Source organism: Callorhinus ursinus, unplaced genomic scaffold, assembly GCF_003265705.2.
Source record: "Callorhinus ursinus isolate GAN/ISIS: 27379988/994484 unplaced genomic scaffold, GSC_fseal_2.0 scaffold19, whole genome shotgun sequence".
NCBI lineage: Eukaryota > Metazoa > Chordata > Mammalia > Carnivora > Otariidae > Callorhinus > Callorhinus ursinus.
In genome coordinates this window covers 27,585,531-27,612,460 of record NW_027397081.1, presented here as the reverse complement: position 1 = coordinate 27,612,460, position 26,930 = coordinate 27,585,531, and the positions used below count along the sequence as shown (strand labels likewise).

The 26,930-nt window shown below is 41.5% G+C and overlaps 1 protein-coding gene and 1 pseudogene across 9 annotated transcripts in view; one reads left to right on the top strand and one right to left on the bottom strand.

Annotated features, from left to right (window-relative positions):
* The window catches only part of NTM (neurotrimin), a 962,773-nt gene that overhangs the window by 266,629 nt on the left and 669,214 nt on the right, over positions 1-26,930 (bottom strand). The gene's annotated exons all lie outside the window — the stretch shown is intronic.
* Positions 20,618-26,930, top strand: part of LOC112840502 (ribosome biogenesis protein NSA2 homolog pseudogene) — a 79,402-nt pseudogene continuing 73,089 nt past the window's right edge.

The window sequence follows — 26,930 nt, the reverse complement described above, 5'->3', positions numbered from 1 at the left end:
CTGCTTTCTTACACGTGGCTTCCGAGGGACTCTAGAGTCATGACAAGAAAATGCAGAATCTTCCACTCTGATGGTGGGAAGACTCTGTTCTTTTTCTGCTTCTGGAGATGAAGACAAAGATTCAAGGGCTTCAATGGCCCTGCTGTTCGCCCCCAGGAGGCAGTACTGGCCCCATAATTCTCAGCGCTGAAGAATGACACTCCCATTCCCCACACGGGAGCTAAAGTTGTGTACGGTGTGAATCCAGAGATCGTTACAGAGCAAAAAAGATAATCTGGTCTTTGAGGGAGGCTCTTGTGATCTGCTTGGGAGCTGGAGGGCGAGGACAGGGATAGAGGTATGCCTGTGGGGGGTGTATTGCTACTCCACAAGCATGCCTTCAGATTCAGCAGAAGAGAGCAAGCCTTTGTATTGGTCAAGCAGCTGTGGTTTGAGACCTGCATGTAGCCCCCTAGACTCTGAACTCATCCAAAAGGCAGATCAAGATGGTAAGGTCTCTTCCTCCTAAAAGTTGAAATGTAGCTAAGGAGTGGTGTGCACACATATACCTAGGTGCACACACATAGGTTCACACAGCTACAAAACAAAACTAATATAAACTAAGTAAGAATCAAATGCTAGGTCAGTATAGGAAGTAAGGGCATTGGGGATAAAAGGGTAATTCAACCATACACTTGAGACATCACATGATCAGTCCACCCAACTCTGACCTCAAGGGGAGCTCACATACTGGTCAAGGATAGAATGGGGTCCTTGAGACCATCATGAGGAATAGTTCACCGGGAAAGAGTATTCTCTTCTCTTGGGAACCAAGGAGTCTGCCAGGAAATGGGGATCCAAGAGAAGGAAGTTTGCCAAAGACATGAGTCTGCAGCTAAGCTTGTATTGTCCAGCCCAGATCACTAGGGTCAAAAAGAGAGGTGTGGCTACGTAACTAGTATTTCCCCAAGAATTTTAATGATGACTGGGTTCTGCCAGACTCCCTAGTTTGGAGGTCTAAAAATTCTGTTTTGGGAAATTTGGATTTCTGGCTTCCAAATGAATAATGGGGGCTGCGACCAAGCTTTTGAAGGAAGAGGGAAATGGCAACCAAGGTGGAAACACTGCTATCCAAGGATTTGGAGATGAAGAATTCAGAAGGGATATTCAGGATTCAGCATCAGGCTGCCTTGGATACTCTGCTTGAAATTTAGCCTCAACACTGAAAGATTATTTAGTTGATTGGATAAGACTCCCTTCTTGAGGATTTGGTGCCAGAATCTTGCTCATCTTGCCTAGAATGGCTGATGTCTACTTCAGACCCTAGTCCTTAAGAGCACAGAAGTCTGGACTTCAGCAAGAAAGTTAAGCAGAAACTTGGGAAATAGGCAGACCTATGTTCTAATTCCTGATCTGTTACTTCTTCCTCAGATGACCATGGACACAAAACAATCTCTGAGCCAGGATTCCATATGTAAAATTGGGACAATCTTACAAACCCCCTAGGCTACTGTGAGGATTAAATGAAACAGATCTTCATCTTATTTCTGACAGAGAGTAAATGCTAAGTCTGAGGGAATAAGTGTATACTGGATGGATGGATGCATGGATGGATGGTTGGATGGATGGATGGAGAGAGAGAGAGAGAGCACTCAGCTATCCTTCCTGCTTCAGGCCACAAGGGCCCCTCTCCCCTCTCCAAGAGTACCTTGTATCCATCCTACATGCTGGTCAGAAAGACATGGAGAACACAGGGGAGCGCCATCTGGGAATGATCTTTTTTCTGTACTCAGCATATTCCTGGAAACCTGTTGTCCCCAAGAGAACAGGTGAAAGCCTGACACTGTCAAAAAAGTAGGAAAAGCTTGCTGCTTAATTTTTTATTAATGGTATTAAGATTTCTTTGCATAAGTCATTAATCATTAGGTCATGTGAAAGGCTTATGTTTATTCAGATAATATAATAACTCAAGCAGTAAGTATGCATGTTTCCTCCCTTGGCCAGTAGAAGTGCTGTGCTATTATATAACAGAATAGATTTTTTTCTTTTTTCCTACTTATTTACTTTTACTTAAGAACAGTTAGTTCAATTGAACAAACATTTATTGAATGTCTCTGACAAAAATAACTATGATATGGTCTCTGCTGTGGAAAAGCTCAGGATGATAACAGTAATGACAAAACAGTGAGAATTGTCACCATTTCTCGGACAGTCACTAGGCGCCTATCTCTTTGCGAAGCACTCCATGCACATTACCTTATTTATCTCATTTAATACTCATAACATCCTATGAAGTATGCACTATTATTATCCCCATTTTGTGGAAATGGAGGCTTGAATACATTGAGTAGCTTGTCTAAATTCATGGTTATAGTCTGGTGGGGGAGACAGATAGCTGCACAGATAAAATTTCATTTCAGTTTCTTCACTTTATACAAGCAACTATATTTCTATACAAATCTGTAGAGGACCAGGACAGCAGTATTCTCTTGTCATTTTATTTTTTCATTTGCAACACTTCTGTGGACCTTCTGGTGGAGTTCCAGAGACAGTGGAACATCAGAAAGAGATCAGAAAAAGAAAAATGGTCTCTGATTTCAGGGAGTCTTTCAAGAAAGTGAAGGTCTCTCTTCACTTTCCCTCCCAGGGACATTAAGATGTGAGGCTACCACACTGCATCATGGGAAAAGAGAAGAAAAGAGGAAAGAAAATCTCAATCCCAATACTGTTAATCCATGTTAAGAAATGTGTTTAAGGAAGCCCCTCTCTCTGATCTAGCTGCACTCCAACTTGGGAGTTAAGTACATTCCATATGTTTCTTGTTGAATTATATTTAAGGAAAAGAGTGGAAAAGAATATTAGAAGAGAATATTAGTCATTGAAATCATGTGTCTGAAAAATACTCACAAGGGACATCATAATATTGTATTTGTAAAAAAGCTAAATATAAGGAAATACACCAAAATAATAACCTCACCTATCTCTAGATATAGAACTATAAACTGAAAAATGAACTGTTATTAATCTCTGAAGAGTGTAGTCAGATCGGAGATACATTTGTGAGGGCCAGTTCCATTATGCCCACCCCAAACCCCGCCTTTCTCTCCTTGAATGTCTCCTTCACATTTCTCTCCCTTCCCAGCAACACCATCAGTACTACCTTTTATATAGCACCTTCCTTTACATAGCAGCTGTCTTACAGAGCTGCTGCCGCTTAACCCTTTAATGAGTACAAAGAGATGTGTAATTGTTCATCACAAGAATAGTATACCCACCAAAAAACAGAATGCAACTGACAACTTGATAAGAAACTCTAAAGCTGTTACTATAAAATGAAAACTGCCTTTTCCCTTCATCTTACTGCAGACCTGTCTCTCTAGGCAGTGCTTCATGAAGGCATAGTTGGGAAAGCACAGGTTGCTCTGGAATACAATCTCATTAGAGGATGTGTACTGTCTAGAATCCTTGTACCCAAGGAAACACCCAAAATAACATGGGGCAGCTTGGTTCTCTTTTTTCCCAGACCTTCTCTCCTGTATTATTCATTTTTTTCTCAAAGTTGTGGGCCACCTCCAAGACATGGAAATAAGAAAATATCTTGATCAATGAGAAGATTCATAAAAGAGATACTATGGAATGACAATATTCAGGAGATCCGTCCTCTCACTTAAGCTGACACACTTACTGATATCTACAATTCCTATTTCTTTTGGCCTCAGATTTCCCACATCAGAAAGACAAAGTGTTCCATCTGCCCTGATTTCCACATACTGCAGCAGGAATATAAATCTTACCATGCAAAGACCTTATGCATTCCTGAAAGAAAGAGTCACACAGGCAAAATCATCACTGGAGCCTTGCTGTGGGCTGAGATTATGAGAGACTGAGTGGCCATAAGCCATAGCACAGCCTCATAGTACGTACTGCCTTAGGCCAGTTTCAAATATTAACACACACATACACACACACACACACACACACACACACACACACACACCACAGAGTCAGCATCTGTCTATAAATGCTGGAATGGCAGCACTGTCACTTATCTCAATAAGACTGGATCTTCTTTAACCAGGAAAATGGTTCTAGGACAGAGTGACATTGGCGAAGGGATATATATTTCCCTGAACCAGAACTGTTTATTCTGTGTGTGATTCTTCAATCTTAACACTCACCTCTCCCCCACCAGACACCAACTAATACTGCTAGGACAATAGTAAGTCCAGACTTTCCCTGAAAATCTGTTGCTGTGACTTGTTTTCTCTCCCAGCCAGCTATGGGAAGAATAATTGAATCATGTGCTTGAACTGACCCAGAAGTAAGAGCCAAGGGCCATAATGGGTGACCACTTTCCAATCTTGTAGAAACTTATGTGAACCCAAATCAACAAACTGTGAAAATTGCCTGAGTCAGGGTCTATGGTTTCATGTAGGGGGACATATGGTTACTTCCCTGCACGCTGGACTCCAGTAATATTACAGTACTGTATGACGCAGGAAAGGAGCTTGGTGAAGTCTAGACAGACAGCCAAAAGCAGCCTCCCACCACCTTTCCTGATATGCATGTGGTTCTTATCTTTAAAAGTGCCCTTGGTTAAGTGACATATGATTAGAATTGTTCCCTTTGTTTTTGACAAACCCATTAACTAGAATCCACATGGTTTGAAGCGGAAGAATTAGGTCAAATCTTAAAACAGATTCCAGATCTTTGGTGGCCATGCAGGAATTTGGAAAGATACAAACCAAAACCAAAAACAAGCAGTAGCAAGAACATGACAGTAAAGACAGGAGTCCTCAGTGCACTGCCAAAAACAAATGCCTTTCAACTATCCCTTGGCCAATGGAGTAATATAAAAGGATTTCTAAATTCTACTCTTATGTTCTAGCAACCTAGGAGCAGTCCCTACCTCTAAAACTCCTCCACTTTAATCTTGGCCTCTTCATACTTTTACTTATATAACAGAGGCATAAATCAAGTACCTAAGCCCATTGTAGGAATAAGCTCAGTGAATGGAATAATTTTTAGAAATATTTTGAGCATCAACTGTATGCCAGGCAAAGTCCTTTATGCTCGACAAAGTCCTAGTGCTGGGAATATAAGGTAAACATGTGGAGCCTGTCCCTCTGGAGATCTGATGCAGTTTTTATTTGTTTAAAGTGTTCTTCTTCAGCAGGAAGAAACACATCTGGAGCCCCTGAAGAGAAGTGATTGACCAGTAAGAAGTATAAATCTCTCTTGGGTATTTCCAGCTACAGTGGTCATATTTGTGTTAGAAATGTGGCCGTCCCCCTCAGCTAATGCAGACGCCATGGCTCCTTCCAACAGAACAAGGAAAGGGGGCATGCTATTTGACATATAGGATCAAAGTAAAACATAATCTCTAAGTCCTACTCTTTCTATTGATCTATTTTTCCATTCTTTTGCCAATACCACACTGTCTTGATTACCTTAGCTTTATAATAAGTCTTGAAGCCGGGTAGTCAGTCCTCTACTTTGTTCTTTTCTTTTGATATTGCATCAGTTATTCTTTTACTTCTCCGTATAAACTCTAGAATCTGTTTCTTGATATCTACAAAATACCTTGCTGGGATTTTGACTGGGAATGCCCTGAATCTATAGATCAATTTGGGAAGGACTGACATTTTGTCAATATTGTCTTCTTATCCATGAACATGGAATGCATCTTCATTTATTTAAGTTTTTGATTTTGGTCATCTGAGTTTTGTAGTTTGCCTCATAAAGATCTTATACATATTTTGTCAGATATATACCTAAGTATTTCATTTGGGGGGATACTAATGTAAATAGTATCCACTTGTTCATTGCTGGCATATAGGAAATCAATCCCTCTAAATTCTGACACCAAAAGATTTCTTCATTTTGGTTCTAGAGTCAACCATGTAGATGCTTACTTAACTTGCCATTTGAAGTGTAAGAGAGAGATGGTATTGTGAGTGACATGCCACTCACCAGCATTTATAACACTATATAACAATAAACATGGTAGATATAGGCAGACTCTTATAATAATTAGGTTAAAATCCTGGTACTCATTTCCCAAATTGGAAAACTGAGTAATAACTCAGGGCAACTGATAACAAATACTATAACTGTAGTTAGTGTTTTACAATTTATCAACCTGCTAATATATGCAATTTATCTGATCATGACAACAAGACACATATTCTCCTCATTTTACAGATGAGGAAACTAAGCCTCAAAGTGGTTTGCTGACTTGCCTAAAGTCACACTGCTGATAAATGGCAGTGTCAGAATGGGTCCTCGTGTCTCCTGGTTCTAAATTCCACAGTCTTTCCACTATCACTCAGAATTTTCCAGTGATTCAGGAATACTGGTGGGTATTTGCCCAGCTTCCGATATCAGTCATGTTCCATTTTTCTGCTCCCATTTAACAAGAAGAATCAACAATCCTAAATCTTGGTTTTGCTAATGATTGCACATTCATACCCACTGAGTGACAGAAATATATCTTGGGGAATTATAGTTTAATAATCCCACAAGTCAGCACATTAATGCCCAGAGAGAAAAATAAAATGTATGACTGTCTAAATACGCTTAATGTTATTCTGAATACATTTGAGAAGATCTGAAGAACTAAAGCCCTTTGCTTTCAGCACGTTAGACTGAGTCTAGTGAATATCCTGCATTTCCACATTCTTATCTTCAGGTATACCTGGATTCTCCCATATGTAGTTCTCTCCCATTGCCTGGCTTGCAAATTAAATACAACAACAAAACAAAGAATAATTCTTTCAAGAAAGAAAGAAAGAAAGAAAGAAAGAAAGAAAGAAAGAAAGAAAGAAAGAAAGAAAGAAAGAAAAGAAATCCTAACACACACATACCATTAAAAAAAGAGAGAGAGCAAAAACAACAAGATATAGGCTGAAATGTACATTTTATTTTTCCCCCACAAGACAAAAAATACTTTTAATAAAAAACTCCCGAAAATCACTGTTTCATTCTAAATATTTATTTAGTTCTACTGAATGTGTCATTTGTGACTGACTTCTTTCCCATAGAATAAGGTTTTCAAGGTGCATCCATACTGTGGCCATGTTTGTTTGTTTGTTTGTTAATTTTATTTTATTAGTTAATCACCATGCATTACATCATTAGTTTTGATGTAGTGTTCCATGATTCATTGTTTGCATATAACACCCAGTGCTCCATTCAGTACATGCCCTCTTTAATACCCATCACCAGGCTAACCCATAAGATTTTATTTATTTATTTGAGAGAGAGAGGATGGTGAAGGGGCAGAGGGAGAGAGAGAGAGAAAAGCAGACTCCCCACTGAGCAGGGAGCCCCCACAAGGAGGGGCTTGATCCCAGGACCCTGGGATCATGACCTAAGCCAAAGGCAGACACTTAACTGACTGAGCCACCCAGGTGCCCCTGAAATGTACATTTTAAACAAAGAAAGGCTCCAATCCAGATACATGTAACTAAATAAATGAATCTCCTCCAATCTAAATAAATTAAACCCTTTTCTTCTTAAATACTGGATATGGAAGCCTCCAGCTTATTTATTTTATGAACAGAAGGACAAGACTAACACTTGTGGGATGCCTACTATATGCCACATATATTGTGTCAGATACTTCCACATATATGAACTAACTTAGTCTTGGCCACAACTGTGGGACTAGCTATTACCTCTTTCTGTACCAGTAAGGAAACTCGGTGCTCCAGTGATGTGCTTATGGTCATATAGCTGGCAAATGGTGAGTTGATTTCTGAATCAAAATCTAAAGTTAAATCTGTTTTCTTCTCTCAAGACCTGAACAGGTTAATTGGATCACCTATTGGCAGAAGAAAAGATTCCCCAAGAGGCTGAAGAAGATGAGAGCACAGGACACTTTGTTCTCAAATTTTAATGGCTAAAAAGTTTTATAATGGGCTGCCAACCATCCCTTACTTCCTGTCCTATAGCTTGGAGAGAGAGGGGATAGACAAGCCACCTCAATATAAAAAGGTTTCAGAGAGAAAGGAGTGATGCCTAGGATTCCAGGACCAATTATTCATTTTTGATCAATTTCCCCAATGTTCTGTGCCATGGGGGCATTGCTAACCTTAGGTTAATATGAAACAAGAAATGGCCCCAGGTGTGCTAAGGAAGGCAAAAACTCTTCTACTGAAAAGTGTCTCCCAAACTGGCCCACTTCCTGGTACATGTAACTCTCGTTAGTCCTTCCTGTGAGTTGACTCTTTGGAAGTGTCTAGTCTGCCCCTGGTCTGTTACACTAGTCCATCTCACCTCTGTGCTCTATATTAGCTGGCTCACGAAAGTAATCCATAAGTAATAATAGTGATTTACAGTCCTCAGAAACATCCTTCTTCCCACACAATCTCCATTCTATTTAATCATCCATTTCTCAGACTGGTAAACTGAGGCACAGAAATCCCCTAACATTTGGATCATGACATATATATGTGAAATTACATTCACGTAGTCGTCTTAACGAATCCTCCCGAGAGAACCTATCAGGTAAACATGGCAGATATTTTCGTCATTTACAGATGAGAAAATTAAGCTGCAGACAAACCAAGTGATTCACTTGGTCACATGTGCAGCATGAGGGCATAACTGATTTGTACTGCTGATGCTTCTCCCCAACTTTGACTGACTCCCCCAACCCCTGCCTTGATGTGTGCCTCTGCTCACCCCACTCCTACCGTGACACATGCCTCTGTTCCCCAACTCCTGCCACTGACTTGTGCTTCTGCTTCCCACACCCCTGAGGCTGATGTATGCTTCTGCTCCCTTTGGTTCAGGCCCCCTTTGGGGCTCCCTGCCTGCAAGGCTGCTATAGCTCTATCTGGTCCCTCACTTTTATTTCTTCTGACAGCCTCTGGTAAGGCTTCTCTGCTCTATATCCCCTCGTCTCAGGTCCTTCTCACTTCAGTCCACCGGGATTCAGAGATGACAAATAGAGGGATATAGACAGGAATCTGTGATTACAACTTATGAGGGACCTTCCTATAGTCATGCACAGACAGAGAATTTGACAGACATTAATGAACAAAACAAAGACCCCGCTTTCAAGGAACTCATAAGCAAGCAGGGAGAAATAGACAGCAAACAAAATAAATAAGTAAAATTGCATAAAACTGTAGGAGGTGATGATAGCTATGAAAAAGGAAAAACTAGAACAGGGTAAGAAAAAGGGAGAGACCCAGGAGGCAGGGGAAAGGGGGAACAGGGTGGAGGTGGGGAGTCGGGCGAGACGGCTCTGCCGTTGGTGGGGGTGGGCCTGAAAGAAGGCAAGGTTGAGTGAAGACCTGAAAGAGCGGAAGGCTGAAAGCCTAGGGGTCTCTGTGGGAACAGTGTCCCAGGCACCAGCTAGAGTGGGGAGCAAGGAGACCTGCGCTGCTGCTGTACCCTCTGCATGCCCTTGCTCAAAATAACCACCCAGGTGCAGGGCAAGTCTTGACAAATGGGCCTCAAGAGGTAAGATTTTAGAAAACAAGAAGCATGTCAGAAAAGTGAAGGACAGGAGGTTCTGCCTAGGTGGAATGCTGCTATGGAGGAGCCCCCTCATTCTGCGCCAGAGGAGGAGGTGCTGAACAGCGGGAGGTGGTGTGCAGAGAACACAAAGATACACACATTTGACTTCCATTTAGGGCCCCCCTTGCCTGGTCAAAGTGGGTGTGATTGTGAATTTTATGTGTCACCTGGACGGGCTGGAGGGGGCCCAGATAGCTGGCAAAATATCATTGCTGGGTGTGTCAGTGAGGGCTGTCCTGGAAAAGAGTAGCACTTGAATGGGTAGGCTGAGTACAGAACATCCCTCCTCACCACTTCAGCCAGGTACCACCCAATCCAGTGAGCACTGCAACAGAATAAAAAGGCAAAAGAAGGGCTGGCTTCTCTTTCTCTCTTCTTGAACTAGGATGTCCCTCTTCCCTGTCCTCAGGCATTGGAACTCCTGGTTCTCAGGCCTTCAGGCTTGGTCTCAATTATACCACCAGCTTTGGCTCTCCAGCTGGTGGATAGCATATCATGGCATACTGGATAGCATATCATGACATACTTCATCCTCTGTAATCTCATGAGCCATTTCCTAGACTAAACTGTATCTTATATATTGCTGTATATCCTACCGGTTCTATTTCCTTGGAGAACCATCACTAATACCATGAGCTTCTTTTGGAGCTGATATCCCATGCTGGGAACCTGCCTGAAATTAGTCTCAACTGTGCTTACAGGGCACACAAAAAGTTGTGCTGGGGTGACCAGGGATGACCAAAACCATGGTGGCATCAAGCATGGCCATAGTAGCAGCAAGCACTGATTGAATCCTAATCACAGGCGGGGCCTGTGCTAAGCACTACACACATACACTCACTCACTCCTTTAAACAGCCCTAGGGGGCAAGTCTTAATATCACCCCCTCTTTTTACAGTTAAGAAAACCGAGACTCAGAGAAGTGAGGTGACCCAAGGTGGAGCCAGATTTCGAATAGCTCTGTTTCACTCAAAAGGCCACACAGTCCTCGGGGCAATAACAGTCGCCAATGCACACAGCCAACTCTCTTCTCCTCACAGGGAGAAAATCTTCACTGCATATTAAACACTGAGCGAGAGACAGCCATCTTGGAAGCATCGTTGTTGGAGGATTCATGAGACATCAAGAAAAGTAGATGGATCAAAATAATCCTTCACGCCTAGTGAAAACAAATTCACGTTGCCTTCAATCATCCCCATTCGAAGAGTAACTCAGAATTACTACTGCAGGACAAGAATTCAGAGGACTCCAGAATCCAAGAAGGCAACACTTGCCACAGGCGAGCCCCAGTTCTTCACTGATACCATCATTCATGCAGGTAGAAAATCGCTTCCCCTCGGCCCATGCATGTGCACACATGCATATTACAATATTTTGTTTGCAGATCTGCCTATTTACATAGTTAATTTGGGATCTGTTTGCAAACACAAATTAGTTTGGTGCAATTACTTTGTGCACGGACATAGAGTTATCCGCTTGAGCAGTTTAACAGCTTGGAAATGGCTGCATAGTAGCATATGGCTGTCTATATATAATCACAATATTACCTGCACATATTAGTTACATAACAGTTACATTATAATTAGGGCTGCTTTTAAACCATTCAAAGGAAAAAAAAGTATTTTAATTAAATCAGCAAGGTGTTTTAAGTGGAGAGAAGTGAGAGAAAGCGTTTATGATTCCCAGCATTCTATCAGCAGAAATGTGACGTGCGCATCAGCACCTTTCTGGCTACCATGTGGGGAGAAGCTTTTCTGGTAACAACACTGAATATTACCTGCCTGTGACCTTGCACCCAAACAAGACAAACTGCTCTCAGACTCGCCTGTGGGCCGACTTCCGATCAGAGTCACAGACAAATGTCAGAGCTGGAGAAGACCTCCACGGTTGTCTGGTCCATCTGACCATCATCCAGAAGAGCCAGCTGAGGCCTGGGCAGGCAGAGTAGCAGACTCAGAATCACAGGGTTTAATGGAAAAACTGAAACCAGAACCCAGACCTCCTGCATTACAAGACTGACTGTGGTATACTGCCCATATCATGACATGGCTGTCACACTTTTGAATGGTGACAGAAATATCCCATTCAGCCCATTTTCCACCAAATTAGGAATCCACACACATTAGACACACTCAGAAAATGAAGTGGTACCACACACATCGATTGATAAGTAATAAAAAATAAGGGGTTAAAGAACTTATCATAAGTCATTCAAGTAAATATGTGGTAATATTCAAATTTCTTCACGCCACATCTAGTACTTGTGGTTGTAAAAGAATATTGCCTTCAAATGAGAGAAATTCATTTAAATGTATTAGAATGGAAGGAACCAATCTTTGTCAGTTGAGTTCCAGAAGTACCATTCCCTTGGTGACACTGGGCAGGTTACTGAAACTTCTCATGATTTCTCTATAATACTGAATTGCACACTTAAATGCTTTACATCATGAAAAGGAACATTTCATTCAATAGGCATGGCATTACCATGAGCTTCAAATTACAAGAGGCAGGGACATAGTCTTAAGGTTGATACTCCCATCTCATCCCTGGGTGATATGGGTCAGAATATTCCTTACACCCAATTTCCCCCATGCTGCCAAGTACAATATTGTCTCCATCCTCTCTTGTGGAGAAAATGTGAACATGGAGCCTAGGGGAGGAAAGCCACAGGATGCTGTTATTATCACCAGGCCAATTGAGAAGAACAAATAGCATCTCAGCATAATCAGCATCTTATCCCAAATCGTTTCTCTCCTTCCTCCCCAGTACACCATTTAACACTCCATGCAGATGAGACTAAACATTTTTTGCATAAGACAAGAAACAGACCACAGTAGAACCGGATAAAAGATCACTGGTGTCCATCAGGAACAAATGACCATGTAATAACTCTGTAATTACATGGTAACTAGAACTGATTGAGCCTGTAAATTATATCCTTGTCACCTCCGGGTAATGATGCAGCTCTATCTCCCATCTCCAGAAAGCAGCGGCACATGGCCCACAGTCACTGAAAGATAAGGGAATTCTTGGCTGATAAAGCAGATTTGCTGCTGTTGATAGGAGACAGAGAGACATGCTGAAATCTGGGAGTTAATGATTTTCCAGTTGAGGCATCACTGCCTTGCCATCCATAGCAAGGCATCTATTACGCAGCCAGTGTTCTCCACCCTTAATCAGAGGGATTGATTAAAGTTCCCAAAATCAGAGATGAAAGGAATGGGCTCCCCAACACATGCACACAAAAATGCTCCACATGTGCGTGGGCTCACACATACCAGCAGCTAATGTACACTCCCCCAGCCATTTAATCCGCAGACCTTTGAAACATCACTATTGTAGTATTTCACCAAATATTTTAATACTAGGAAGAATATTGTCTCTTTTTTTATGCAACCTTCTCTCTGGGACCATTATGCAGAGGCATTAAGAAATTCTGTGTGGTAGATTATTCAGCAAATATTGTTTGACAGCCGACTGTGCACATAGCATTCCGCTAGGTGTAAGAGAGGAAACAAAGAAGCATAATATACAATTCTCTCCCTCAAGGATCTGAGTCCACTTACACAAATAATGTAAATATGTAAGAAGTTAAATTATAATGCCACAAGGCAGTATATAATTAACTGCCAAATGACTGGTAAAGACAATTAAGAGCTACAGAAGTACAGAAAAGAGAGAACTCACTTTGGGATGGTGTAATCATAAATATGGCTTCTTAAAGATTCAAATGCACACCTAAGAAAGCTGAAATATCAAGTTCATTGAGGTCTGTTAGAAAGAGACATTTCCAAATTTCTCTCTATCCACAGTGCTCTTCGTTAAAAATAACAACAAAACTAGATATTTTTCATTACTGAAAAACAGAAATGTTGGGAGGAAAAACATCAGAAATATGAGCATAAACAAGTTTCACTGTGTATAGCCAAGGTGCTAGGAGACAAGATAAATACTAATAAGCTCAATACCCCTTTAGCATTTGAGTGTTTATAACTTGGGTAGATACATAGATACTCTGTCCACAGTAGTAGGGATGTATTCTGGTCAACACAGAGACATAGCAACTAGGATAAGACCTGCAGAACTGCAACCAGCCAGTTAAAAATGCACAAAAACCTTAATCAAGGCCCCCATCCATGTGGCAATAAACATGGGACACCATCCACTGGGGATCAATGGGGGTACTTCTCTGAGATTGCGAGGAGAGACAAAGAGCCTATGAGTCTCTCCTTGTTCCTCTGCCCCTAAACTCCCAACCTTCTAATTGCTATTCCTAACTAGGTGTCAAGAGAATAGCAACATGATGGGAGTTATTGTACAGCTATTGCTGAGGGGTAATCAAAATGGCCTCTTGAGTTTTATCTGGATTTAATGTAAACCCACTTGCCATCATTCCATCACCCACTTGAGCAAGCTTTTCACTGACTGAACTTACAGCCACAGATCTCCAACAACATTTACCCTGCAAATGTTCTTCACTGATGTGTGAGGTGCAGAAACCCACTTGGTATAGATCTTCAACTTAGTGACCTTCAAGTTCAGGACCCTCCAGAGATCTTGGAGATGCAAAACGTAGACCCATAGCACCTACTGGTAGCTGATCTCTGGATGAGAATAAGGGCACCAGATAGACAGTCTGCATTTATCCATGGAAGAAATATGAAAATATACCATCTAGCCTCTGAAACCAGAGAGAGTTAGCGCTCCTCCAGACCCTTCAGAATTTGAAAGGTCTCCATGAAAATGTTCTCATTCTGGAGTAAATTAGTGCTATCCCAAGGAAAACATCCTCTACAATCACCAGAATTCTAGTAAGGTTAAAAAGAGTCATATGTTCCGATAATGCTTCCCCAGAAAATAAAATAAAGTAAAATAAAATAAAATAAAAAGGCCAAGTTAACTATGCCCTTTGTAATGTTACTTATCTCTGGGTCATCATTTCCTTGTTGAAAAATAAAAGGATTAAATGAGATGATCCTTAAGGTCCTTCCTAGATTGAATAGTCTATGACCTAGAAAGGCTGTAATGATCAGTTCTTCAAAAGCTAATGAAAAATAATCACATCCTCAATCTCAAGCTGTAGATAAAGAAAAAGAGACCCCTGTTTTAACCAACCATTAAGTCTATAAAAAAATTCAGTAATCTAGGCTCCTAACCTTCCTCTGACTCATAAAACAGTTTCTCTCCAAGAACCAAGCAAGATCCTAGGGGCTATACTGGGATAAATCATGTTTGATCCACAGAGGCCTTTGTTTGATCTCACATTTAGGAACTGTATTCACAACACGATGATGGAACCTATGCTCACATGCTGCATCTGATTCCCATGACACATTTCTATAAGAAAGTAACAGCATTAGGGGAACATCAAACTGCTCATCAGCAAGTGGGTCTTCATTTGGCTTCAGGAGGCAGAACTCGATGGCAATGACAGGACGGGACTTCTCTCTACACCTGCAATTCTCATTTTATTTACAGTGGCCACAGGATCGATATCTTCTCCCCTGGAAATAAAGCTTTCTACTTTGCATTGGAATTTATCTTCAATAGCTGCTGGAAATCATTATCACATAATAATGTTCTATTCACTACTCATGTTATCTCTTCAGCTAGGCAGATTGCCAGACATTTGACTGCCTGACACCAAGTCCATTTGGTGCATGACAAAAATAAAACCTTGCATTGCCTGGAAATAACATGAGACACACTCATCATCTAGCTAGGGATGATTGGACTACTTTCTCTTTCTGAGGAGATGTCAGAATTCATGTAAATCATCTAGTGCTTTTGCCTATAGTCACAAGCACACTCTCATTATGCGTGTATAGTGGGCATGAAGAAAAAGCTTGTGAATGGACCAAAGTTATTACGAATCCCAGAGGTGAAGCTATGAGGTCTAAAAGACTATGTGTCCATGGCTGTACGTGGGCCTTGCTTATCTTTAGTTGGATTCATTGATCCCAATGTCATTTCTGTTAAATTCAAAAATTTTTCTTGAGATCTCACCAAGCACTGAGTACTGATCTTGGTACTTGAAGCACACTGATGAATACAGCCTTCTTTCCTGGAGAAGTCCAATTTAGAAAGTTAGGCAAACGATGTGCATATAATGTCAACATCTGATGAGACATGTGAATAGGATGTTGATGGCGTACCAAGAAGGACTACCATATCCCAGTTATGAACTCAGAGGAGCCTTCTCAAAGGTCTTACTATTTGAATCAGATGTCTTAAAGCAGAGTCATAAAAACAAAGGAAAGGATGATTTAGAGGACATCCTCCTGTGGGAACATCACATGTCAGTTCACAGGTGAATGGGTGTTGGCATGGGGACTGGTGAGTATGATAATTATAGGAAAGTCTGAGTCACTAGAGCTTATAGGAAGAGTGATGACCTCCACCTCTCCAATCACCAGGGTATGTTTCCTTTTGGATATGCTGAGATTGAGGTCCCTATTGGACACTGACTTGGATAGATACAACATGTAGAAGGACTAATTTAACTACATTCAAATAAGGCATCAGAGTCAGAGATGGCAATTTGGGCAGCCCCTACACATCGACAGTGAAAATCCAGGAAATAGATGAGGTTTCCCATGGAGACGGCTAACAGCTTTGGGTCATGGGCAGAACCCATGTTACAGGAGCTAGCACAGGAGGGAAAGAGAGCACAGGAGACAAAGCCATGGCAGCCAGAGCGGCACAAGGAAAGCCAGATGAGGAGGCTGCACTGCAGAAGTCAGAGCTGTAGGGTTTCAGGAAGGGGAGAGGTGGGAGGCAATGATTTGAATGCAGCAATGAAAGAAGCACTCTAGAGTGCACTTTGGATTTGTGCAGAGTTTGGAGGCTTCGGTCAGGGCAGTTTTTTAATAGCTGTAGCAGTACAGAATACAGATTCCAGTTGATTAAGGCATGAATAGAAATGAGGGAGTAAATTACTATTCAAAAATGTCAATTAAGAATGAAAGAAAGGGACAGAGAAAGAGCAAGAGAGGGAACAGACGGCTTGGGCATGTTATGTTTTGGGGGAAAAGCCAGTAGAGAAGGAAAGGATTTAGACTCCCGCCCACAAGAGATTATATAACAGAGTCTGACTCTGCGTGAAATATTATTTTCAACATCCAAGACAAATACAGGTCTAAGTCTATTCCAAACTTTTATTTAACCCCATCTCCAGCCTGGACCTCCTTCCTGAGCCCTAGGCTCACACAGGCAATTGCCAGCTTGGTGTCTCCACTTGAAAGCCTAATGGATATCTCAAATCTTAATGATCAAAACAGAACACCTAATTCTTCACCCCCAACTCTCAGACTTGGTCTCTTGCCAGTCTTCCTGCTCATGGCTTCAGGTCCTCTAACTAAAAGCCCTGGAGTCCTTGACCACTAGCTTTCTCTCCCACCCAACATCCAATCCACTGGCCAGTCCTGATGGCTCTACCCATGAAACAGACTCAGAAAATGACTATTCCACATGATGTCCACTTCTACGTGATGGTCAAAGCCACCATCATCTCTCATCTGCCACATGGTAACAGTCTCTCCACTGTTCTTCTTATATCCACTGGGCCCTTACATCTATTCTCTCCATGTTCCCAGAGTTACTCTTTGAAAATGAACAGAGTTACTCATTGAAAAAAAAGTCAAAACAAGTCAATCCTTGACTCAATGTTCTTTAGTGACTTCCCTTCACATAAAGAGTAAAAGTTAAAGACTTGTAATGGTCTACAGACCCCTCCCTAATTCTGTTAGATTGAGTTACTGGCCATGGTTCTTGACTCTTTTCCTCTCCCACTGTAGGCAGGGTGGATCTTACCACCGGTCAACTTTGGGCTTGGCCATAATACTTGCTTTGACTTCGGGGATGTTAGCAGACAGGATGCAAGCAGGCTTGAGGTTTGCAAAGTGCACAGGTGATTAGGCTTTCTTCTTTCACTCTGCTGTTCTACCTGGAGAACAGATTTGGGGATAGGGGATACATTCTGATTCTTCATCCTGAGTCTCAGATGAACCTGTGCAGAAGCGGCCTGAGCCCAATTTAAAGTCTACAGCCAAGAGAGCCAAACCACACATTCGAAAGTGAGGGAAAAAAAAATGCTATTGTTGTATGCCCCTGAGTTATATCTGTAGCACTTCCATGGTAATAGCTGACTAATTCAATTATCTAGCCTCCCACAACCTCTCAGTTCTCATCTCCTTCTCCCTCCCTCCCTCACTCTGCCCAAGTCATATTTGCCTCTTATTTTTCTGATCCCAAACAAACTCCTACCTCAGGGCCTTTGTACATGCAATTCTTGCTCCGTACTCCACAATATCCCAATGGTTTCATTTTTCTTTTTTAACTTCCTTCAGGTCTCTACTCAAACACCTTAACAAAAAGGTTTTCCATGACTCCCCCTACCTCCCGCCCTCCTACCCCTTGCTATGGTTTATATTTCTCCACAGTACTCCGTAATATGGCTGGCATATTTATTATACATTTATTTATTTTTTAGCCTATAGGCCAGAGCCTCTAACTTACTTTTGTACATATAATCTGCTTAGTAATTAAACAAACATAAATTCAGGTTCCCCTACTGATTTTCAATTCTCCCTGTCCTATACAGCAGTGTTTTTCCAACTGTTGTGTGTGCACCAGGAAGCCATAAGTGAGATGATTTTAGTAGATGAATAGACAGATTTTATACAAATAAAATATATTTAATTTTATTCTAGACTGAGTAGATGGGCTGGGGGCTTTAAAAGTAATTGGCAAAAAGGGGAGGTAAAGATAAGCATTGGGAAGCAGGGCAGGTAGTGTGCTTAGGTGCAAATGATCCCAGTCACCTCTAGAGCCCTTGAGAGCTGCTCTAAATTACAAAAGAGTTGCTCTGTGACTGATGTTTACAATAATGACCCGAGTAACAAAATAAGATAAATGATATTCTCTGTGCTTTGCTCAATAAGACAGAACAACAATATATTTTAGAAAAAGAACTCTATCAAAAAGGATTGTAATGTTTTAAGTTCAATTTAAAGGATGATAGCTCAGTTATATGACAAATTCATTCATGTGGAACACTGCTGGTACCTCATAAATAAGACTTTCCTATATAAACATAAGGCTTTATAATGAATTTGCTGATTATTCTTTCCTCATGAATAATAGGCAGAATTGATTTTATACTCACTCCTCTTCTCTGACCCACCTCCTCCCACCCTTATATGATTTTCTTCTTTTTCTCTTAAAAGAAGGCAGTTTGTAACAAATAGTTGTAGCTATAAGTTAATGTATACTCCATTTCACATCTTTTCAACAAAGGGCCCATACGATTATTTTTCTGCCTGATGGGACTACACAGACTGAATTTGTTAAGTGATAATTATTGGATTAAACAGAACTTCTAGTTTCCAGTCTGGCATGAGAGGAAAGTCATTACTCCCTTCCCACAAGAAAAATGCTGAGCAAACTGCAAATTCACAATTCTTCTTAGATCCAGCAGAGAACTGAGGCCACAGAGCAAACTGCTGCCGCCAACACTGAAGAGACAGGTGAATCAGATACATATAGACAGTCACAACTTACAGGAGCAGAAGCCCGCAGCAAACAGCTTTGTGGGAACCAGTACTGGGATAGGAACACTTACACTGTGATCCAGGAACGATCACAGGTGCAGGGTGGACACCTTGGGGAGTTACAAACTCCAAGGGGCTCCAGTCTTCCCCAGGCTCACATACACACTTGTACATAACCCCTCCAGGAGCCCTACCAGATTCTCTCAGTGATTATCAGAGAAAAATCCCCTTGCAGTTCAGTAGGGGGGAAGTAAAGGTAGCCTTTTTGAAATACACCCAGAGCATTCTGTTCTTCTGATCTCAAGAGAAATTATTTTAACAGAGTCTGGGGAATAGGAAATACCCAACTTCAGTCTGCCACAGTCTTCTTACCTCAGCTTAAGGGGGAAAAGCAAAGTAAAACGGAGGTGCAATTGTAAAGCTCCCAGTCCAGGCACACGGGCTCGCTGAAACACTGAGATTTAATCATATGACTATAGAATGCTTCTCCTCCTCCCACATGTTAGTTACCTCCATATCAAAAGGGTTTTGTATACTGAAAGAATTATTCATCTCAGATGGTATTTAAAGAAGTCTCTAGGGAAATCCAAAGACAACCTGGTAGAAAAAAAAAAAAAAAAAAACAAGGAGAGAAGTTGTAGCCTCTGACACCTATAGCTACAGCAAACAATAAACACTGTTTAACCCTTAGCCAGATAAATATAAAACCTTACACAAAAATACCAATTTACCTCAGTTCCTTTCACCCTGAACATCCTGCATGGCTTTCAACAGAAAATTACAACACATACAAAGACATAAAACACAGGTTGAAGAAACAGTGAGCATCAGAACCAGACTTGGATATGGCAGAGATGTTGGAATGATCAGACTGAGAATTGCAGACAGCCAATATTCTAAGGGCTCTGAAGGCAAAAGTGGACAATACATATGAACAGATAGGCAATGTAAGCAGAGAGGTGGAAACTCTAAGAATCAAAAGGAAATTCTAGAGACCAAAATCACCACAACAGAAAAGAAGAATATCATTTATCTTATCGATGGGCTCATCAGTAGCCTGGACATGGCTGAGGAAATATCAGCAGTTGGAAGAAATGTCAACAAAAATTTCCAAAACTGAAATGGAAAAAGAAAAAAGACAGGAAAAAGCAACCCCACAGGAACATAATATCTAAGAACTCTGAGTGGCTATAAAAGGCTCCGTATATGAGTAATGGGCATACTAGAAGGAGAAGAAAAAGACCATGAGAAATATTTGAGTATATGACTGATATTTTCCCAAAATTAATGAGAGACATGAAACCACAGATCTAGAAGTTCAGAGTACACCAAGACAGGAGCCCAGAGAAGACCAAAAAACTACACCTGAGCACATCATATTGAAACTGCAGAATATTAAAGATGAAGAGAAAATCTGGAAAGAAGCCACTGGGGGTAGGGGTGGGGCAGTGCCTTACACATAGAGGAGCAAGAGTAAGAATCACATCTGCCTTCCGGAAAATTGAGAACTTCTTTGCACCCCGGGAGCTGCATCCAGCAGCTCCATGGCCATCACCATGCCACAAAACGAATATATTGAGTTACACTTGGAAGCACTCTGGCTAAGGTCTGAACTACCAAGAGGAAAAGCAAAAGAAGGAAGGTCAGGAGGCTCAAGAATGTTCAAAGAAGGCAAAAAAAAAAAAAAAAATGGTTTGAAAGCTAAGCTCTACCATAAACAGCGCCATGCTGAGAAAATATAAATGAAAAAGACTATCAAGATGCATGAAAAGAGAAGCCCCAAACAGAAGACTGATGGAAAGATTCCAAAGGAGCAGTGCCTGCCTGTCTCCTGGAAGGGGAGGAGTTCCAGGCTAAAGAACTTTCCAACATGATTAAATGAAAATGAAAAGAGAAAGCGGGAAAATGGGAAGGCCCTTTACCCAAAGTTTGTGTCCAGGGAGAAACAGAAGTATTAAAGGTTATTCAAAAAAGAAAGAGACAGAAGAAAACATATGCAGGAGGATGGTTACTAAAGACCACTTTGTTGGAGATGACTTTACTCAAAACCACCTAAATATGAAAGATTCCTTAGGCCAATGGGTTCTCATTTCAAAAATATCCATGTAACACAGACTGAAATGAAAGCCACCTTTTGCCTGCCAATACTTGGTGTAAAAAAGAATTCCTCATCCCCAGTATATACAACTTTGGGTGTTATTACAAAGGTACTGTCCTTGAAGTGAATGTCAGTGAGTTGGGCCTCGGGACATGAGGAAGCAAACTTATGTGGGGAAAATACGCCCAGGTTACCATAATCTTGAAAGTGATGGGGCCTAGGTGCAGTCCTGCTGATTTGACAGCAGTTTCAGACAAGGAACTCCTTATAATTACTGGAGACTGCACAGCAATCAGGAAAACCGCCATTACTGTGATCTTTCTGAATACCACCAAACAGTCTGACATATCTGCAGTCATCAAGAGAACTATTTATTCTATTGTCAAAAACATTAAAATAGCCCAGCTTAAAAAAAAAAAAAAAAAGAATCACATCTGACTTCAGAAAACATGCCATCAGGAAGAGAGTAAGTTATAAAAATGTCATATGTTACAAGAAAAGAACCACTAACCTAGAATACTGTATACAGCAAAATTATCCTTCAAAAGTGAAAAAGAAATACTTTCCCAAATAATCAAAAACTGAGGGAATTGGTTTTCCCTGGTTTGGTTTCCCTGGACAGGTTCCCTGTCCCTACCAAGACAGGTAGACCTGTCTTGCAAAAAAATTTTAGGAAGTTCTTCAGAGAGAAGGGCAATGATGTAGGTCAGAGACATGGGGCCACATAAAGTGTGAATTATTTTGTTTTCCCATTCTCACTTATTTAAGACATCTCTGTCAATCAGAGCTTCTGATCAGCATAAGGTGATCAGTACTAAACCAGCAAGTTGATGTAGTTACCGCCTGAAGCAAAGAAACCTGACATTTAAGTTCTCATGAATGGCCTCACCAAGGGAAAAAGGGAGAGAGAGCGCCATCAGGGTTTTGAAATGGTGATAACTGGAAGGCCTGTAGGGCGTCTATGGTAGAGACAATTAGGGAACTCTGTATTTTTTCCCAGGCCTTGGACTAAATTGGGATAATTCTCAGGATGAGTTTATTTTGTAAGCTTCTTTCCCATTTGCTACAAATAAATCAGGAATCTAGAGTGTGGACAAAGTCTAAGCAATTTAGACTTCCATGTCTTTATGACCAGGAAATGGGAGTCAGAATGAACATATTCAATGATTTTTTTAATTGCTAACTGAACATCATCTATTGATTTGTTGTTTTTTTTTTTTTTTTCCAATCTGCTTGGCCCAAACCAATCACATAATCCTCAGTACCATTTATTTCTTGAGAAATGAAGAGACACAATTCTCTTTTCTTATGTCCCCTCCTCCAAATCAAAATCCAAACTAAAACTGAACAAAATGAAACCACAGCAAAAATATTTGCCCTGTTCTCAACACCAGTTGCTGCTGGTAATATCTGTGAATTGCCAGCATTGGAAGCTAGTTGTACTCACCAACACACACTAGGATTCTCAGCAGCACATTTACAACCATATGAAAGCAGATGGCAAAAGCACTGTTGATAAAAGACCAGCAGTTCAGAAGGGGAAAAAAAATGCCTCTAATGAAAATACTAAAAAAAGAATGGCTGAACTCTATATTTTGGGCACTTCCTTAACCTAAAGAAGAGCTTCTGCAACATGATCTGGCGATGACCCAACAGTCAGGGACATTTCATAAGTGGACCCCAGGATGGCTTGCATACTTGACTATTTGCACTCCTGATGAATGACACTTTGCGGGGAGGTACAGAGCAATGGTCATTAAACAGCTGCTTAGCAAGACTTCCTGACAATGCAGGGCAAAATGTTAACCCAAAGGACATACTGAGCTCCCACTGAAGGAGAAATGTATTACTAGTAGCAATATTATTAGTATTAGCAATAATTATAATAATTATGAGCATATACACAGCACTTTTGTATCTGCAAAATGTACTGCATTCATCATAATGATTAGCATTTGTACAGTACTTTGTAGTTCCCAAACATTCTCCGCTCATTAATTAGATAATGCTGGCAACATCTGTAGGCAAGTGTTACTACTCGCATTTTATAGACACAAGACAAAGAGAAATTAATCAACTTGCCCAAGGCCGCATGATGAGTCTATGACAGAATCAGGATTCCATGTTTAAGTTCCCAAATCTCTATTTTGTCTTCTCTCCCTGCAAAGCCAGCTGGTTGCTTCCAGTTGAAGGGGGAAGGGAAGGGTGTCAGTCATGAAATTTCCTCACTCCCGTAGCCCAGGAGTTGTTAGGAAGTGCCACTAAAGCCACATGAAATCTATTTTCATGGAAAACTTCAGGGAGGAAAAGTATTCCTCAAAAAAATCATTCCAGGACACTGGTTCCCATAATTATCTCAGGCCATACCCCAGGGCAGTTGAATCAGAGTCTCCTGGGTGTGGCCCCAGAAATCAGTACTTTTTCAAGCTACCCAGGCGATCCCAGTGGGTGACCATGGTTGAGTTGAGAACTGTGGGTCTGGGGCAGTCTCAAAGTTCAGGGAGCATTAAAATTCCCTGGAGGGCTTATTAAAACACCAATTGCATGGCCCCAATCTCCAAATTCCTGATACGGGGGTCCACGTATTTGCATTTCTAGCACCCTCCCATGTGATGCTGATCGCCACCCTTGTCCCAGGACCACACTTTCAGAAGCACTGATCTAAGGTATTTTCAATGCAGACAGAAGAATTGTTAAATTGCTTCAAAGATGCCTTCAAACCCAGGCACTAAGACTTCGGTAACTGGACAGACTGATATTAGCAGTTACGGTCAATACAGTCTGACCAAATACTGGCCACACAGGGAGGTTCCATTCTCCAGTTTCCCTTACAGGGAAGCTGAAAGCTCGTGACTGACCACTAGGTGACGGAGCATGGAGAGAACTGTCACTCTGAGCCTGGCCATTCAACGTCCTGCTCCATGTCCCATGATCTCCCACTGTTCAGTCCTCAAGCCTCCCGATCCCTCAGGTGCGGTGTGCAGGCCCTGAGACTCCCAAGATGACGGCATCTCACAAGGGAAAGAAGTCAGATCCGCGCGTCCTTGGTTGGCTGCCACCCACTCCAGGCATTAAAGGGCAGAAGAACTAATGGGATTGTATCTGTGCTCAAAGATCTCAGGGCTTATTTATTTCTGCAGCACAGTCTAGCCCATCCTGACACCCACCCACATAATGATCAGTGTACATGGTTGGGGGTTGCTCCTATCTTCTAAAAACATCAATTAAATTCAACGGACAAGTGAGAAAGAGGCCTAAGGAAAATATTTAAAAGGAAGTGATAACCATGTGCCTCAGAGTTTAAGCCTGTGACTGAGTTATAAGTTGACAACTTCAGGGAATGATCAGAATATACCCATCCTAGTATGAGTGCAGCCAGACTCAACCTGTATAGTCAGCTACTGGTGAGGCATAAATGTAAAAAGGAGAGGCGCAGCTCTGGGCTTGCCCTACACAGGCCTCTCAAGACTCAATGGTCAGAAACAGAATGGCAGGAACTGACCTATGAACCAACCTGGAAGGGAAGGGCACAGCCTGGAGGTCTTTGGGAATATGAATAGATAAAAACTTCCTTAGATCACAAAACAGATTCTATTCCCCTCCCTTCTCCCCCCACCCCCTGCCACTGAGAGTCTTTTCTCTTTAATTCCAGCATGCACACTGACGCGGTTCTCATTAGAAAAAGTCCTAAACAAACATATGGGGCAGAGGGGTGCTACTGGTGAGTGGACCCTGGGAGTCCAGAAACCCAGAGACTGGATATCTTGGTGGGATATGCTGTTTCAAAAACAATGAGGAGAGCAAGCCACTCTGGCTGTCTGTCCCTAGCTCAGTCAGTCCTCCAGGCAGGGGCAACACCTTTGCCAGGGCTTCTGTCCCTTTCACACGCCCAGCTGTAACCAGAGGGCTCAATTTCACAGCTGTTCAGTTTCAAATCGTACTTATGTTTCCCAGCTGTAGTGCCATATTACTCGAGTTTGTTTTCCATCAGCTTTAATTAAGAGAGGTTTAATTTTCCAACATTATTTTGTCTCCTCCCTGGCCCAACATCCATGTCAAGAGATGCTATGTTTTCTCCCCAGTCCCCACTATGGCATGTGCCCAGTAACACCGGGGATACTTTTCCACAGCTTCCCATGGGACAGGGCATGCAGAGGTTATGGCACATGGCTAGAGTCTATGGTTAATAAGTCTTCCCCGCACCATGGAGCCTTGTAATGAAAGTAAAATGTTCCCTTTGCAAACCCAGGCCCCTTTTTTATTCTCTACAGTATTTTTTTTTTCAAGTCTTCCCATAAGCTTCACATAGAGCCAGCCTGAGGAACTCAAACTTGATTCCAATCTGATTATCCAACATGGTCCTATCAGCTGAGACAGCAACATTTATCACATTAATAGGAAGGATAGAAGAAAACTGGGATCCCATCCAACAGGAGCATTTTTATCACATGTTGCACTGTCTTACAAATCCAATTATCACCAGCTGAAGGTCTTAACAGCACTTGAATTGCAGCTTTCAAATCTTAAAGGACCACAATGCACATTTTCTTAGATTCTTTGAGCTGTACATCCGTCAGTACAGTTCCAGGCATCCAGTCCACATGACAATTTCAGAGCTAATGTTGCCTATGGAATGTTTGTCCTGAGTTCAAGCAGTGAATTTAACAGAAGCTTAGATTGGGGATTTCCATTGGCTTTATTCTACTCAACAAATATGAGCCTCTAATTTTACTTCACAGTCAGAGCTAACATCTTGGAAGTCAAGCACTGTAAGGCTCTGAGGTGAGATCATGGCAACTGTCAGAAACTGGGGGCAGTGTCTTTTGCGGGGCCACATGGAACTGGAAGTTCACTTACAAATTTAGAGGGCTGTGATAACAAATATCATGTGGACACTGAAGAAACATCACCCAAAATTACAAATACAAAGGTCTGAGAACAGTACTAAATAAAACACAGCAACTTCCACTAGAGCAAAGAAAGGAGCTTGGAAATGCTCTGTCCACCAAAAAAAAGACGATAAAGTTTCACAAAATTGATAAAACAAAACGCAACCCTACTGAGCAAAGGCATACAACAACCAGAGCAGCATATATTCTTGTAAAAGTGCTGAACTTTAGTGAAGAACTCTGGGGATCTTTGGTGTTCTGACACTACCACCAGCCCAGTCAATTTGGAGGTTCTTTCATGGTAGGGCAAGTTGCGAGGACCAGCAGCTCCACTGCCATGATTTAAGGGACTCACCTAAGCTAGAGCAGTGAGTGATGCTGGTATTGTTGCTAGAAATGACCCTCTGAAGGGCTAGAGAGGAAAGCCAATGGCTCTACTAGCATGAGGTTTGGTCAGGGTTGGGCATGCTTGTACAGCCTAGAAAGCACTCATGGCCGTACACTCATCATTAACTCTAAAGCTGTAAACATGGGCCTAAAGGACACAAAGGGCCCTGGTAGAAGGTAAAAAACAAAACATATTAGAAAATGGCCTTAACTTTGGATATGCTTCCCTATCCACACACTAATGTATCAGCAGAAGATTTATTGGCTTGAGATGTTCAAGCACAGCCTTTGTTCAATCACTGGCTGACAACTCAACTGCAAAGAACAAGGGGCAATGTGTAGGAGGCTAGGCTTTAAAATTAAAACAAAGTTTGTTTTTTTTAAATCTCAGGAGAGATATTAGTGACTGGACACTGTAAAGCAGAGAAGACAGATTTCACTGATTATTTTAGACAATTTACTAAACAAAGAAAAAATATATATATATAGTAAAAA